This window comes from Macaca mulatta, chromosome 8 (assembly GCF_049350105.2).
Source record: "Macaca mulatta isolate MMU2019108-1 chromosome 8, T2T-MMU8v2.0, whole genome shotgun sequence".
In the NCBI taxonomy this organism is placed as follows: Eukaryota; Metazoa; Chordata; class Mammalia; order Primates; family Cercopithecidae; genus Macaca; species Macaca mulatta.
In genome coordinates this window covers 72642911-72657402 of record NC_133413.1, presented here as the reverse complement: position 1 = coordinate 72657402, position 14492 = coordinate 72642911, and positions in this window count along the sequence as shown.

Below are 14492 nucleotides of genomic sequence, written 5' to 3'. Positions count from 1 at the left end.
ATAAAATACATGCATTGTGCATTTCAATGTGACAGTTCTAAAGAGAAAACTCTAAAATACAAGCATTGTGTACTGAAGGAATATGAACACTGACAAGAGGAAATGATAAAAGGAGAAAGAGTCTATGTTTCATTGTAGTCTGTGATATAATATGACAAAAGACAGGGAATAGGCTGGCTTTTGTGAACATAAGATCTCACTATATCTGAGACTTCTCACTATATCTGTATTCTGTAAGTGACATCGCTGCACAAGAGAGGACATTGTGTAAGAAATAGGTCACAAAATATGTCTGCAAGCTGTAAGATTTTGGGGGAAAGTACTAGGCAAAAATGAAATCTCATTAGAGGCAGTAAGTGAAAGTAAGTGTAAGACCAAGGTAATACATGATACTACCAAAGAAAGTCATACAATAGCCATTTTTCCAAGGAAGATATAAAATGGTCCATTAGCACATGAAAAGATTCTCAACATCACCAGTTGTCAGGGCAAACCACAATGAGATACCACTTCACACCTTCTAAGTAGGCTAGAATACAATAAATAGTCAAATAACAACATTTTGATGAGAATGCAGAGTAATTGGAGCACTCATATATTGCTAGTGGAAATATAAAATGGCAAAACCATTTTGAGAAACTGGCCACTCCTCTGATAATTAAATTCTGAATTATTGTTTGACTCAGCAGTTCTACTCCTAGGTATATACCCAAGAGTAATGAAAATACATGTTCATATAAAACCTTGTACATAAATGTTATAGCAGCCTTGTTCATCATGACAGTCAAAAGGTGGAAACAACACAAATGTCCATCAATACACAAACAAATAAGCAAAATGCGATATATCCATACAATAGAACATTATTAACCATAAAAAGAATGAAGTATTAACATATTCTATCACATGGATAAAACTTGAAAACATTATACTGTTTAAAAGTCAGCCACAAAAGATTATATACTATATAACTCCATTCATATAAAAATGCAGAATAAGGAAATACACAGAAACAGAAAGTAAATTAGTAGTTGCTTATGGCTGAAGGAAAAAATTAGGGTTTGTGGGGCAATAGCTAAAGAGTTTGGGGTTTTCTTTGTCAGGTTGTGAAAATGTACTAAAATTGACTATGGTGCTGTTTGCACATATTTGTGAATATAGTAAAATTCATTGAATTGTATACTTTAAATTAGGTGAATTGTGTGGTATGTAAATTATATCTCAATAAAGCTCTGGTAAATAAATTAAGAAATTACTATTAAATAAGTATTTAATTAATTAATAATCATGAAATAAATATTTAATTAATAAAGTGTTATTAAATAGGCAAACAAATAGAAAAAAATGAGGATAAGAAGACACTAAGATGTTTGTAAAAATAAGCTAACAAATACTTTCCAATGTTTTTGCAATTGATAATACAATTAAAGGGGCACACATCTCAATGCCAGCATTTATGCATAAAGTAAAAAGAACAGGAACATTAAAATAAAAATGTAACCCATAAAAGTCTCCAGATCAGGATGGTTGTAGTTAGAAAACTCTTCTAAACATTTTTTAAAAGGCCCCTTAGCTAAGGAGTGAGGTCAGAAATAGAGATCAAATCATATTCTATTAATTTTTGGCTTATCATTGAAGCTATATGGAAGAAATATAGTCACAAGTAGAGAGCAGAATAGAAACAGAAAAGAGCTGATGACAGAACCCTAAGAACAAAAGTATTTAACAGGTAGGATGAAGAAAAAAGCCAGCAAAGGAAGTTGAGAAAGCCAAACAGATGGGCAAGCAGGCAAGAGTAGTACTAGGAGGCTATGGGAACACTATCAGGAAGTGGAGATTTAGCTTGTCTTGTTAAAGGAAAAACAAAGCAGTGGATTGAGGTAGTCAGAAGAGTGAAGAGGACAGAAGGCTTTGGAAAGTCAGTACTGTACTGAAGGACACAGTTATGTAGGGAAGGCAATTCATTGCATTATTAGCTCAGAGTCACAGTGTTTCTTAAGTATATTTTTAAAAACTTTTTAGATATTTAAAAAAATGCTGCCCAAATAATATATTAGATATTTGAAGAGAGTACTAGGGAAACTTGAAATATTGCTCAAATTAAATTTAGAAGCAAGATTTACCTCTTGCACTGCTGACTAGAATGAGACATTCTGATCATTTGCATTGGATTTTTAACATGGAAGCATTGATCTAAACCAATGAGAAAAGCAGTATTCTTTAACAGCTTGACAAGTACACACGCAAAATGCCCTAGACCACATGAATGGAAAAGTGAGAAAGATGTTGTCCATTCTATTTCTATTACTGCTTTGCATTGTCTCAAGGCTTAGTAAATGGTGACTGGCAACAACTTCATCCCACATCCTTTCTCTGAGGAAAGTTTGTAAATTGGAAGACAGAAATAGTGTGGTGGGTCATGTAAACCAGAGTTGAAACAATTCTGAAATTTATCTTGCTGCTATTTAAACATCCAATGGTGCAGTGTAATGGTCTTCAAGATAAGGGAGAACACTCTGAAAAAATCCAATCATTTCATGCTGTCCCAGACTGAATCTCAGGAGCACCAACATCTTTTCTTTTTCCTTATTTCAAATGAACCAGTAGCCAGAATACCTCCATTCCCTGGCCTTGCCAGCTTAGAGAGTTCTCTATAATTACTTATAATAAGAGCTTAATAACTTAAAATATTGTAAAGGTAATAATTATCCTCCTTAAGCTGTGGACTCACCTGCATTCTAGACAGTCACTTGGGGATGGGTATTGTAATTGGAGCAGGGCTGCAGCATATGATGAGCTGGAGATTGGAGAGTGGGGTGTCTGATACACACGTTTAGTTTCCAAGGCGACACAGATGTGCTAAGAAATTGAAAAGATCTATGCCTCTCTTTTAAGCAGCATAAATTCAGAACTATGGAGATCAGTTCGAGCGATGAAGGATAGCAATGGCCCACTCAGGGATGACAAGGTGGGGAAAGGTTTGATGAGATGTGGCACATTGAGGCAATATATACAATTTACAGTGGTTCCATTAATTTCTTTAGGAGTAATTTCTAGAACATAAATCACCTTTTATAAAATGTTTAAAATGGTATATTGGTGCTTTTTGAGGATACAACAGCATTTCATGTTGTAATTCAAAACAATGTTGCAAATATGAGGAGTCATGGTTAAATTTCCATATGGCATTAATGTTTTGCTGCTAGTCTCATTAAAGTCGACTTTTTCAAGATCATGAGATATCTGCATTGTCGAAAGTGATGACAAACATATATATTTCTAGCTCAATAATTTACAAAAAGCTGGAGGATGTGGATTATTCTGAAGTATTAATACTTGAATAATTCACAACCCCATTATTACTATACATCTTGTAAACCAATCACATTCTCTTGATATGTGCAGCACATCACTCTCTATAAAAGCTGCACTTAACTCATTTACAGTGTTTGGTCACCAGCCACACACGACTCAGGAGAATTGAGTTAAGCAGTAAACCAGGAGAATAACAACAACAATGAAAACAGTATATCTCTTGAGGGATCCTGGTAATACTAACAAATACGAGAACTTCACTTTAGTAGCTGTGAGATTTCTAGGAAGGCATTTGAATCACTAAGGAATCCACCTTCAATTTTCAAGAGATTTATTGACCCATTTCGTTCATGGCAATGTGCTATGATAATTTTCATCTTTATTTGTATAACTTAAAGTCTTGCATTTTTACACTGAAACTTTATAACATTTAAGCTCCAATAAAATACAGTGATGTAATTATTTGTCAATAATCCATGTAAGTGTAATCGCAACCTACTGCGAATTCAAAGGTATCACCTGTAAGTCATCCAGAAACGTCATCATGTACTGTCCTCTTTCTTTTGCTCATACACAGAGAGCATCTACGCTTTGGAAAACCTATTCTTTTTAATTTCTATTCTATTATACTTTATGCTCTGGGACATGTGTACAGAACATGCAGGTTTGTTAAATAGGTATACACATGCCATGGTGATTTGCTACACCCATCAACCCGTCAACAGCATCAGTTATTTCTTCTAATGCTATTCCTCCCCTAGCACTCCACCCCTAGACAGGCCCTGGCGTGTGATGTTCCCCTCCCTATGTCCATGTGTTCTCATTGTTCAGCTCCCACTTATGAGTGAGAACATGCAGTGTTTAGTTTTCTGTTCCTTTGTTAGTTTGCTGAGAATGATGGTTTCCAGCTTCATCCATGTCCCTGCAAAGGACACGACCTCATCCTTTTTTATGGCTGCATAGTATTCCATGGTGTATATGTGCCACATTTTCTTTATGCAGTCTATCATTGATGGGCATTTGGGTTGGTTCCAAGTCTTTGATATTGTGAATAGTGCTGCAATAAACATATGTGTGCATGTATCGTTATAGTAGAATGATTTATAATCCTTTGGGTATATACCCAGTAACAGGATTGCTGGGTCAGATGGTATTTCCGGTTCTAGATCCTTGAGGAATTGCCACACTGTCTTCCACAACAGTTGAACTAATTCACACTCCCACCAACAGTGTGAAAGTATTCTATTTCACCACATCCTCTCCAGCATCTGATGTTTCCTGATTTTTTAATGAATGCCATTCTAACTGGCATGAGATGGTATCTCATTGTGGTTTTGATTTGCATTTCTCTACTGATCAATCATGATGTGCTTTTTTTCATATGTTTGTTGGATACATAAATGCCTTCTTTTCAGAAGTGTCTGTTCATATTCTTCTCCCACTTTTTGATGAAGTTGTTTGTTTCTTGTAAATTTGTTTGAGTTCCTTATAGATTCTGGATATTAGCACTTTGTCAGATGGATACATTGCAAAAATTTTCTCTCATTCTCTAGGTTGCCTGTTCACTCTGATGATAGTTTCTTTTTCTGTGCAGAAGCTCTTTAGTTTAATTAGATCCCATTTGTCAATTTTGGCTTTTGTTGCCGTTGTTTTTGGTGTTTTAGTCTTGAAGTCTTTGCCCAGCCTACATCCTGAATGATATTGTCTAGGTTTTCTTCTAGGGTTTTCATAGTTTTTTAGGTCTTCACGCTTAAGTCTTTAATCTATCTTGAGTTAATTTTTGTATAAAGTGTAAGGAAGGGGTCTAGTTTCAGTTTTCTGCATATGGCTAGCCCGCTTTCCCAACACTATTTATTAAATAGGGAAACCTTTCCCCATTGCTTGTTTTTGTCATGTTTGTCAAAGATCAGATGATTGTAGATGTGTGGCGTTATTTCTAAGGCCTCTGTTCTGTTCCATTGGTCTATATATCTGTTTTGGTACCAGTACCATGCTGTTTTGGTTACTGTAGCCAAAATAGCATGGAAAACATATTCTTTTATGTGTTCTGAAGTTATTATTTTGTTATCCTGTGTAATTCTACCCCATCTGTCAAGGATAAGCTCAGATGTCACTTCCCCAGAAGAAAACACTTTTCTGATTTTTTCAATAATTGTCTCTAGCTCCTCCTATCTCCCAAAGCATATGCTTGTGCCTTTATTATAACACCTATCATTGCACATAATTATCTACTCCTCAACACACACCAGACATCAAGTTCCTCCAGAGTAGAGATTCCTTCTTACTCATCGTTGAGTCCTTAGTACATACATGAGTATGGCACATTAATCCAATAACGTCTATTATAAATAAATGAATATGTGAGCTGATGACTCAAGAATGCCATGTGCTGGAGATATTTTACAGAAAGCTTTTGAGGGAAGTTACCAAAGTACAGTCATATTTTAACATGGAAGAAAATGAATTAAATAAAAAGATATAAGAATGATTAAAAGGGCTGCACTAGTAGCAGATAGAACAGCACAGTGCCATGAGCAAGAGAGAAACTGTAGAAACTGATTTTTTTAAAGTACATCAGGCTGCATTGATTGGAGAGGCAGTATGGCTGGTGGGGCTAAGAACATAGGCTCTAGACTCACATCCTTACTTTTAATTGCAGCTCTGCTATTTCCCAGCTGGGCTAAATTTTAACATAAGTCTCAGTCTCTTCTATAAAGCCAACCTCCTAATGTTTAGGGCATTATTAAAAAGATAAATATCACATAAAGTGCTTTCCAAGATGCCTGGCACATGCGAAGTGCTGGATTGTAGCTATTATTATTATACCTTTTATGTATGATTTTTACCTTCTATTCTATTTCTGCTCCTTTGAGTTTTCAAGGTAAACATGCTTCTCTGACCTAGACCAAAACTCTAATGATCTCTGATGTTCTTTGTAACCTTAGGCACACCTTGCTCTGTTTTTGTTACCTGGCAAGTAGAGAGAAAAATTAAAACTTGACTACAGATAGGTTTTTAGAAGTAGCAAGTAGGAAAAATAATAATGAAGCACTTCATCTTTAAAGTGTCACAGGTGGAATTGTATTTTATGTTCTTTGATCAGAAAAATAATGCAAAACAAAATCAATAAACTCAGGACATAATTCACTGAATTTAACAGTGGCCTGAAAACATGATCTGAGGCACACTGCAAATTGTAGCATTAGAATTACCCCTTTGTGAATGTTGCCCAGGGCCATGGGTGAATAATTAATGCACTGACCTCCATCAAAAGGTGGCTGCAAAAGCAGGCATGGAATCAAGTACCACCTTCATTGTGGGCTAACTCAGTGACCCAGGACACATTATCTAAGTCTTCAGATCCTCTGTGTCCTCTTCTGTAACTTGGGAATAATCAACTCTCTCCCTACTACCTCAGAGAACTTTCAAGGATTAGAATGAACATGGTACAAATAAATTTGAATGAATTATTGGCACTAAAAATAATAATAATAGAATGCCACATTCACATGCTTTCTTGTAGATAAAATAATGAAGGAAAGCCCAGATGACAATAGGATGAGATAAAGGGTTATGAATGGGGACTAGAACTTCCCTGAGAAGCTACAGTGAGAGGGACCATGTTGGAAGATGATAAAAATAAGCAACGATCATCAATTTAGCTATGGGGTGCTGGGCTCAATCACTAAATAGCAGATGTTCAGCAATGTTTATCAGGTGATCCTAGAAGACAAGGGATGTCTCAATCTGCCAATCAAGCTACAAGGCTGTTGTCATGGTAAAGGCAGCATGTCATTCAAAAGAAAGAGGTCTTGAAGGCCGGCATGCCTGCGCAGAAATCCTGTTAGGGAATTATCAGTATCTTGTAAAGTAAATTGGGGATATTAATACTTACATTATGGGTGATTATGAGAATCGAAGGACATAATGCGTGTGCAAGGTCTAAGATACAGTAAGTTCACACTGAAGTAAGCACAGCTTATTGCAAATCCTGTGGAACTGAGTATTGTCTATGCGCTGTTTCCTCATTGATTGCAGGAACTTCTTGCTAGGAACCTGCACAGGGCAGTAAGCTTCTTTACTAGTGCTCCTCACCCTCTGCTGCCATCAGTCATGCATTCCTTGTTTATTTTGTCACAAAAAGGGGGGAATGTTAAGTATCTAAAAAATAACTCTTCGGGGCCAGACATGGTGGCTGACGCCTGTAATTCCAGCAGTTTGGGAGGCTGAGGTGGGTGGATCACTTGAGGTAAGGAGTTACAGACTAGCATGGTCAACATTGTGAAACCCCATCTCCACTAAACATACAAAAATTAGCTGGGCGTGGTGGCACACACCTGTAATAACAGCTACTCGAGAGGTTGAGGCAGGAGAATTGCTGAACCTGGGAGGTGGAAGTTGCAGTGAGCCGAGATCGTGCCACTATACTCCAGCCTTGGCGACAGAGCAAGACTTTGTCATAAAAAAAAGAGTAACCCTTCAGGGTAAATTTCTCAGATCTGTTGACCTAATAATCCCTGATGTCACCATTACTATTGCTTTCATCTTTCATCACTTTTCAACTACTTATTATTAATATAAAGTGTAATTAATATAATAGAAGAATAAAGAGAGCCTCACCTCTCTTTTTCTTTCAAACTACCCACTTTAAATCTGAAAAATTTGCTTTTATGTTCATAGCAGAGAACTTTGTCGGCTTACTTTTAAGTGGAATGTATTTATGACAATAATAAAAATGCCATTCAAAAAACTACCCTTTAACATAGATGGTAATGTTTTACTCATCTTATATAACTTATGAAAATTTCACTTATATTTTCAAATTGAGATTTGTGTGAAAATAATCACACATGTTAAAAAAGGCCAATAATCTAGAAAGAACCTAAATCATTTTCAACATATACTATTTTACATACCTAAAATCCTTGAATTAAAAAATGTAATTTTGATTTGTTGTAAGTTAAATGTGTGAGGATTCATAGAGAATGCTTAGTTTATATAAAGCTATATGCTCAGGGAAAAACTAGACTTTCTTTTCCATTTCATATAGTGAACACTTGCTTTTGTACTACTAAGTACCCATGCTTCTCTGTTAGGCTAAATCATCCTCATTGCCATTTGCCTTTTGAGCAATCACTCTTTTGTGCAGGACGGTGGTAGTATCCAAATGAGATGGTCTGTCACGGACCTTTGGTCTCAGTGTGGACATGTGGCCCATGGCAAACCAATTGGACTATGTCTCCTGCGATTTTGAAATATGAATAGATTAATGCCAATATAGAAAAAAAAATTGGAGCCAATTCATCTAATGTTGGGGCCCAAGTTTAGTAAATCAGTGGCTCAATTGTGTCCCCAAGGATCCAGAATCTTTCCACTTTATTTGTACAGTCACAGAGTGTAGACCCATCTTCTATAGCAGCCTCCTCTCACGGTCCCATGATGATGGCTTGGATCCAGGTGTTACAAGACAATGTGATGCTACAGAGTGGTGATTCAGTCAGGGCTCACCTGGACAGCTTACCTCTGCTGTGATGGTGCCTGCTGAGCTTAGTCATGTGGTTAAATAAGTGAGTACACACCAACTATAATTATGTTGCTCGATATTTTCAAATATTCCTATTTACATCACAAATCTATAAAAGCATCCCAAATACAATTTCTACTAATTTGCAGTTATGCCTTTTGAAGCTGGCTTTGTGTGCCAGAGTATACTTTCAGTGACTTTTTCGTAGCGATTTTGAAGGGGAGAGAAAAAAATATCTATTCAGCACTACTCAGAATTCCTTTAGTCTTATTTTCAGTTTCTCACTATACAGAATCCCCTCCAGCTAGAGCAGCTGTAACTAAAACTGTCTGCTTGATGCTGCACTGGGGCTTTGCTTTCTCACCCTCCTGTGCCCACTTAGGTCTAAGATACCATTAAATGTTGTCTGAATTAGTAATCGAGAATAGATTAAATGAGGAAATGAAAATATTATGATGAGAGCATGGGAGAGTAGTTACCATAAACAACAAGAATGCAGTGGACATGACTCCAGCAAAAGAAAAGGGAATATATAGCTGAGATTATAACAGTGAGAGATGGCAGAATATGAGGTGTATGTTAAAAATACGACTGTCTTGGGATTCATAAGATTTGGCTCTGAGAGTTGTGGGAATGTCTCAGGCACACATTCTTGATAATTGATGTTTCTGGTATTTTTTCTTTGTTATAAAATTTACTCAGTCGACACTATCTCTGGGAAGAATATATAAGAAATTGTCTCTGTTTGTGGTATACAATCTAGTAAGAAGCCTATCAAGTATATAGATTTACAATTAGAAAGACTCAAAACTGTTCTTTAATCTAACTTATTCATTTTATAAATAAAAAGTTTGGAGTATAAAGAGGTTCAATGAGCTCTTTATGAATATGTATTTCAGTAGTTTTTCAGTACATGGATAAGTGGTGATTTCTGAGATTTTAGGGTTCCTGTCATCTGAGCAGCATATACTATACCCAATATGTAGTCTTTTGTCCTTGACCATCCCCTTCCAACCTTCCCCGACGAGTCTCCAAAGTCTGTTATATAAATCTTATGACTTTGCATCTCATAGCTGAGCTTCCACTTGTAAGTGAGAACATATGATATTCAGTTTTCCATTCCTGAGTTACTTCACTTAGAATAATGGTCACCTAAACCTCTGAACCCAATTGCTCCATCCACATTGCTGCAAAATACACTATTTAGTTCCTTTTTATGGCTGAATAATATTCCACACAGTTTCTTTATCCACTCTTTGGTTGATGGGCACTTAGCTTGCTTCCATATCTTTGCAGTTGTGAATTATGCTGCTATAAATATACGTGTGCATGTGTCTTTTTCATATAACGACTTCTTTTCCTTTGAGTAGATACCCAGTGGTGGGATTGCTGGATCAAATGGTAGTTCTACTTTTGGTTCTTTAAAGAATGTCCTGCTCTTTTCCATAGTGGTTGTACTAATTTACATTCCCACCAACAGTGTAAAAGTGTTCCCTTTTTAGCACATTCACACCAACATCTATTATTTTGTTACTTTTTAATTATAGTCGTTCTTACAGGAGTAAGGTGGTATCTCATTGTGGTTTTAATTTGTATTCCCTGATGATTAGTGATGTTGAGCATTTTTTTCATATGTTTGTTGGCTGTTTGTATATAGTTTGCAAATATTTTTCCCACTTTGTTAGACCATAGTATTTTTAATGCCATCCATTAATCACTTGTGATGTATTGCCTTAAGTCATTTACACACATTATACACACATTATCTTATTTAATACTCTCAACAACGTTTAGAAATAAGAGTCCCAATTTATGGATAGAGCAACTGAAATTCAGCAAGGTTAGTTAACTTCTCCAAGGTCAAATAGCCATGCTGCTCATCAGCAATGGAGCCCAGCTCTGTTGACTCCCAGCCTAATACTCACTCTACAGTACTGATAACCGGTGCCTGAGCCTCTGAAATAGCCTAAATTGGGAATCTGGAGCCCAGTAACTGGGTAGAGAGGTTTAGGTGGTCTTTATGTGCACATTGTTTTATATGGTTATGTGATTTTATTAAAAGTATCATGCACTATTAATTCAACAGCTTTTAATGCTGTCCTTACTGCTTACAAATGTAAACACAAATGGCAAGGCAAAAGTTATGAAGATACAGCTAATGAAGTAGGTCATCTTAAGCTAGAGCAGTAAGTGCATTGAAATCAGCATGAAAAGCTGCCAAAATTCCTAATACAGCATAACCAGGCTGGGAGGGGGCAGGTAAGGGAGATTAAGATTACTCACTCTAATAATGCCAATTTCCATTTCTATCTCAATGATGTTGAGAGTGCAGAGTATTGAGTCATGGCCAGAATGTCATATGAGGTCATTAGAGACTGACAGCCTCCTCCAAAGTCACTAAAACTGTATGGGAAAGAATGCCATTCATTGTCCTCTCACACACTGGCTCTGTCAGTGCAGTGCAATGAGTTCAGCAGAAAGCACCTCTGGCATTCCGTTTTCAAGGCTAGGACTAATCATTGATTAATTCATGCGTGCTTTTATTCACCCTCATCATGATTGAGATCATATGATTGGTAACTTGCAATTGTGGCAGAAAATATGGGAAGAGTTCTGAGAGACAACTAGGGATCCCCTTTCCAAGAAGCAAAGTTAAAATGTGTTGGGAACATAATTGGAGAAGACTCACTTTTGCTTCTGTTCTTTCTAGAGGTAGAAGTTTCATTTCTCTGTAGTTTTATGTAATTAGTGTCCTAGCCAGAAATGTTTTATTTTTGTTCAGTGATCTCAGTTTTGGCCTCTTTTCCAGGACAGCAATTCCTGGTATCTTAATAACTACAATGGGATGGCTGCACTCTGCTTAATGGATATCAGCTTTAGAGAATAATTTTATTTCTGAACACCTAACAAATTTCACAGTTAAGAAGGTACTGAAGTTCAAGGTCTTATCAAAAGGACATTTTCCTAATCATAATGTTTTTATTTGAGTTAGTAATCCAAGTAATCTTTTTCTGATTTAAGGCTCAAAGTCATTAATTTATTCTTATTTATACCTGGTCTTGACATAATTCAAATATGTGAAATGCTGTTGGACTACTATCACTGAAAACTACTATGTATGTGTGTTTATGAATGTGTACATGAAATACTAAATATAGTATAGCATAATACACATAATACAGATTCAGAACACATCTAAATCTACTATACCATATATATGGCAGAGCATCTAAATTTATATTGACTGTGATATATATTATATATTATAGCAATTATAGATGTACATTAATATATAATCATTTTAAAATTATTAGTAAAACATTGTTTAAGGAAGAAAAAAGTGACAAGTGTCAAAGAATGAACTAATACACATATAAATTCTGTTTTTAGTGTCAACTAGAAGGATTAGTAATAGTGAAAGAGTTGATTATAATTATTTTCTGTTCCAGTAATAGAATTGAAGTAATCCTTTCAAAGTTATACCCAGTACAATGTGCAGTACTTGGGTAGCTACCATAAGTATATTCTGAATTGCCTTCTCACTCATCTCACAAGAATTGAAAAGTTGTGTCTGCAGTCCATCAAGCAGCCTGATTGGAATAGATGCTCATGACAGGAAAAATCCTGTCTACTGATCCTAAATTCAATACCTCTAAGACCCTGGTGGGTTCCAGATGTCTTCAACGGAGAGTCCTGTCATCAGAAATTGTCTTTCTATCATAAGAGACCTCTTCCAGTTTGTAGAGGATTCTAAATATCTAATACAGACCAAGTATCATTTCTGACTAGAATACTCTGAGACATCAATTTGAACTTGAGCTAAAGTCTAGCTGTCCTCGAGCTAAAGTCTAGCTTTCCTCCACCATGGACTGACGACTTTACTTTGACATTTCAGTTATGTCCAGGTATTCAGCCAGCCTAGGCTTATTGTCTATAAAAGGCTTTATATTAACCTTGGTAACTCTTTTGGCATGCACTGCTTGAAGTGCTTGTGTGATTAACATGATAAATGGCTAATGCCTTTTACTTGGCACAGTGAATTTAAATTCTCTATTGTTGCTCGGTTACTTTTATTTAGTTTGTAGAATGGCGCCAGACACTCAGCATGATTTTTAATAAATATGTGTTGCTAGCAATCACTATTAAGTGATGTTGGGCAGTCACTAGGCTTTTTGATTAAATTGAATGTGAGTAACATTTAGCCAAGATCAAATTTAGAATAATAATTGGTATATGTGCCATAATGGAGATCTATGGGTTTTGCCAAAGTAAGGGGATAGAAAGACAGTGAATCAAAACCCTTTTTTCATGAGCGTTGCAGAATTTTATGAAAAAAATAGTTTATTGCTGAGTCTCTAGTTTCTGACCTTATTTTACTCCATTTTAAACACAGTGTTTCTATCATTTCATTAATTTTAATCTACAAATTCCCCATTGAAATACAAATTGTTCAACTTGGTCTCCAAGACAGTTTCTTAATTACTCTGCCCTTCATCCATTCTGAACTCTACAACACACACACACACACACACACACACACACACACACACAGAGAAATATAATCATAGTTCTTCTATTTCATCATATTGTTTTCAAAGGCCTCATCAGTTTTCATAGTCAATCTATTTTTTATATCGTATACAGGCATGGAATCTGTTACCTGTCAGTTACTGCTGCATAACAAACAACCTCAAAATCTCAGTGGCATGTGATGATGAGCATTGGTTTTTCCCCACTAATGTACCAGATGGACAGGGAAACTGAGTTTCAGGCTGCACTCATGGGAGTGGGTCATTTCTCTGTCTCTTGTCTTGACTCTGGGACAGTCAGGATAATTGGAATATTCTTCTAATCAAAACAGAAAAAGTACAAGAGAGCAAGACCAACTGTGCAAGCTTATATCAAGCCTTCACTTGCATCACAACTAGAAATAACACATTGACCAAAGCAAGTTACGTAGATAAATCAAATTCAAAAGATGGGAGAGTACACTTGGCCTTTTATGGGCAGAACTGCAAAGCCATATGGTCAAGGGTGTAGGTAAAGGGAGGCATGAAGGATTGTATCCAATAACTCAATCTACCACAAGTGATGAGATGATGTGTGCCCTTTAACATTCCCAACCCACATTTGCTGCCATCTCCTATCTACTAGGACTTAGAATTGCAGCTATAAATAAAAATGTGTCCAGGGAATGTGTCTAGAGCAGAAAGTTCCTCCTGGATATGACCTATTTAGCATCATGTGGGAAGAATTGTGATTTGCTGTGCCTTAACTTATGATAAAAGGAGAGATTAACATTTCCCTTAATTTTGAGAAAATGAAGAACTAATGTATCAATAACCTTCTGGGTAAAAATGAGAGTTCCTTTATACTGCCAATTAATACCACTGAACAAATGCCATGGATTTTCTATTTCCAACAAAACTGTAATTGTGAGATTGTAAAGAGGAAATAATTTTGACTTCATTTGTATTATTTCCAAAATAGCCCATATTTATATTATAAATAAAATATTTGAAATATGAAATACACTTCACACATGTTAGAATGGATAAATTTTTAAAATCTTAAAAATACCAAGCACTGTGAAGATACAGAATCAACAGAGCTCTCATACATTGCTGGTAGGGGTACAAAATGGTTCAGCCAC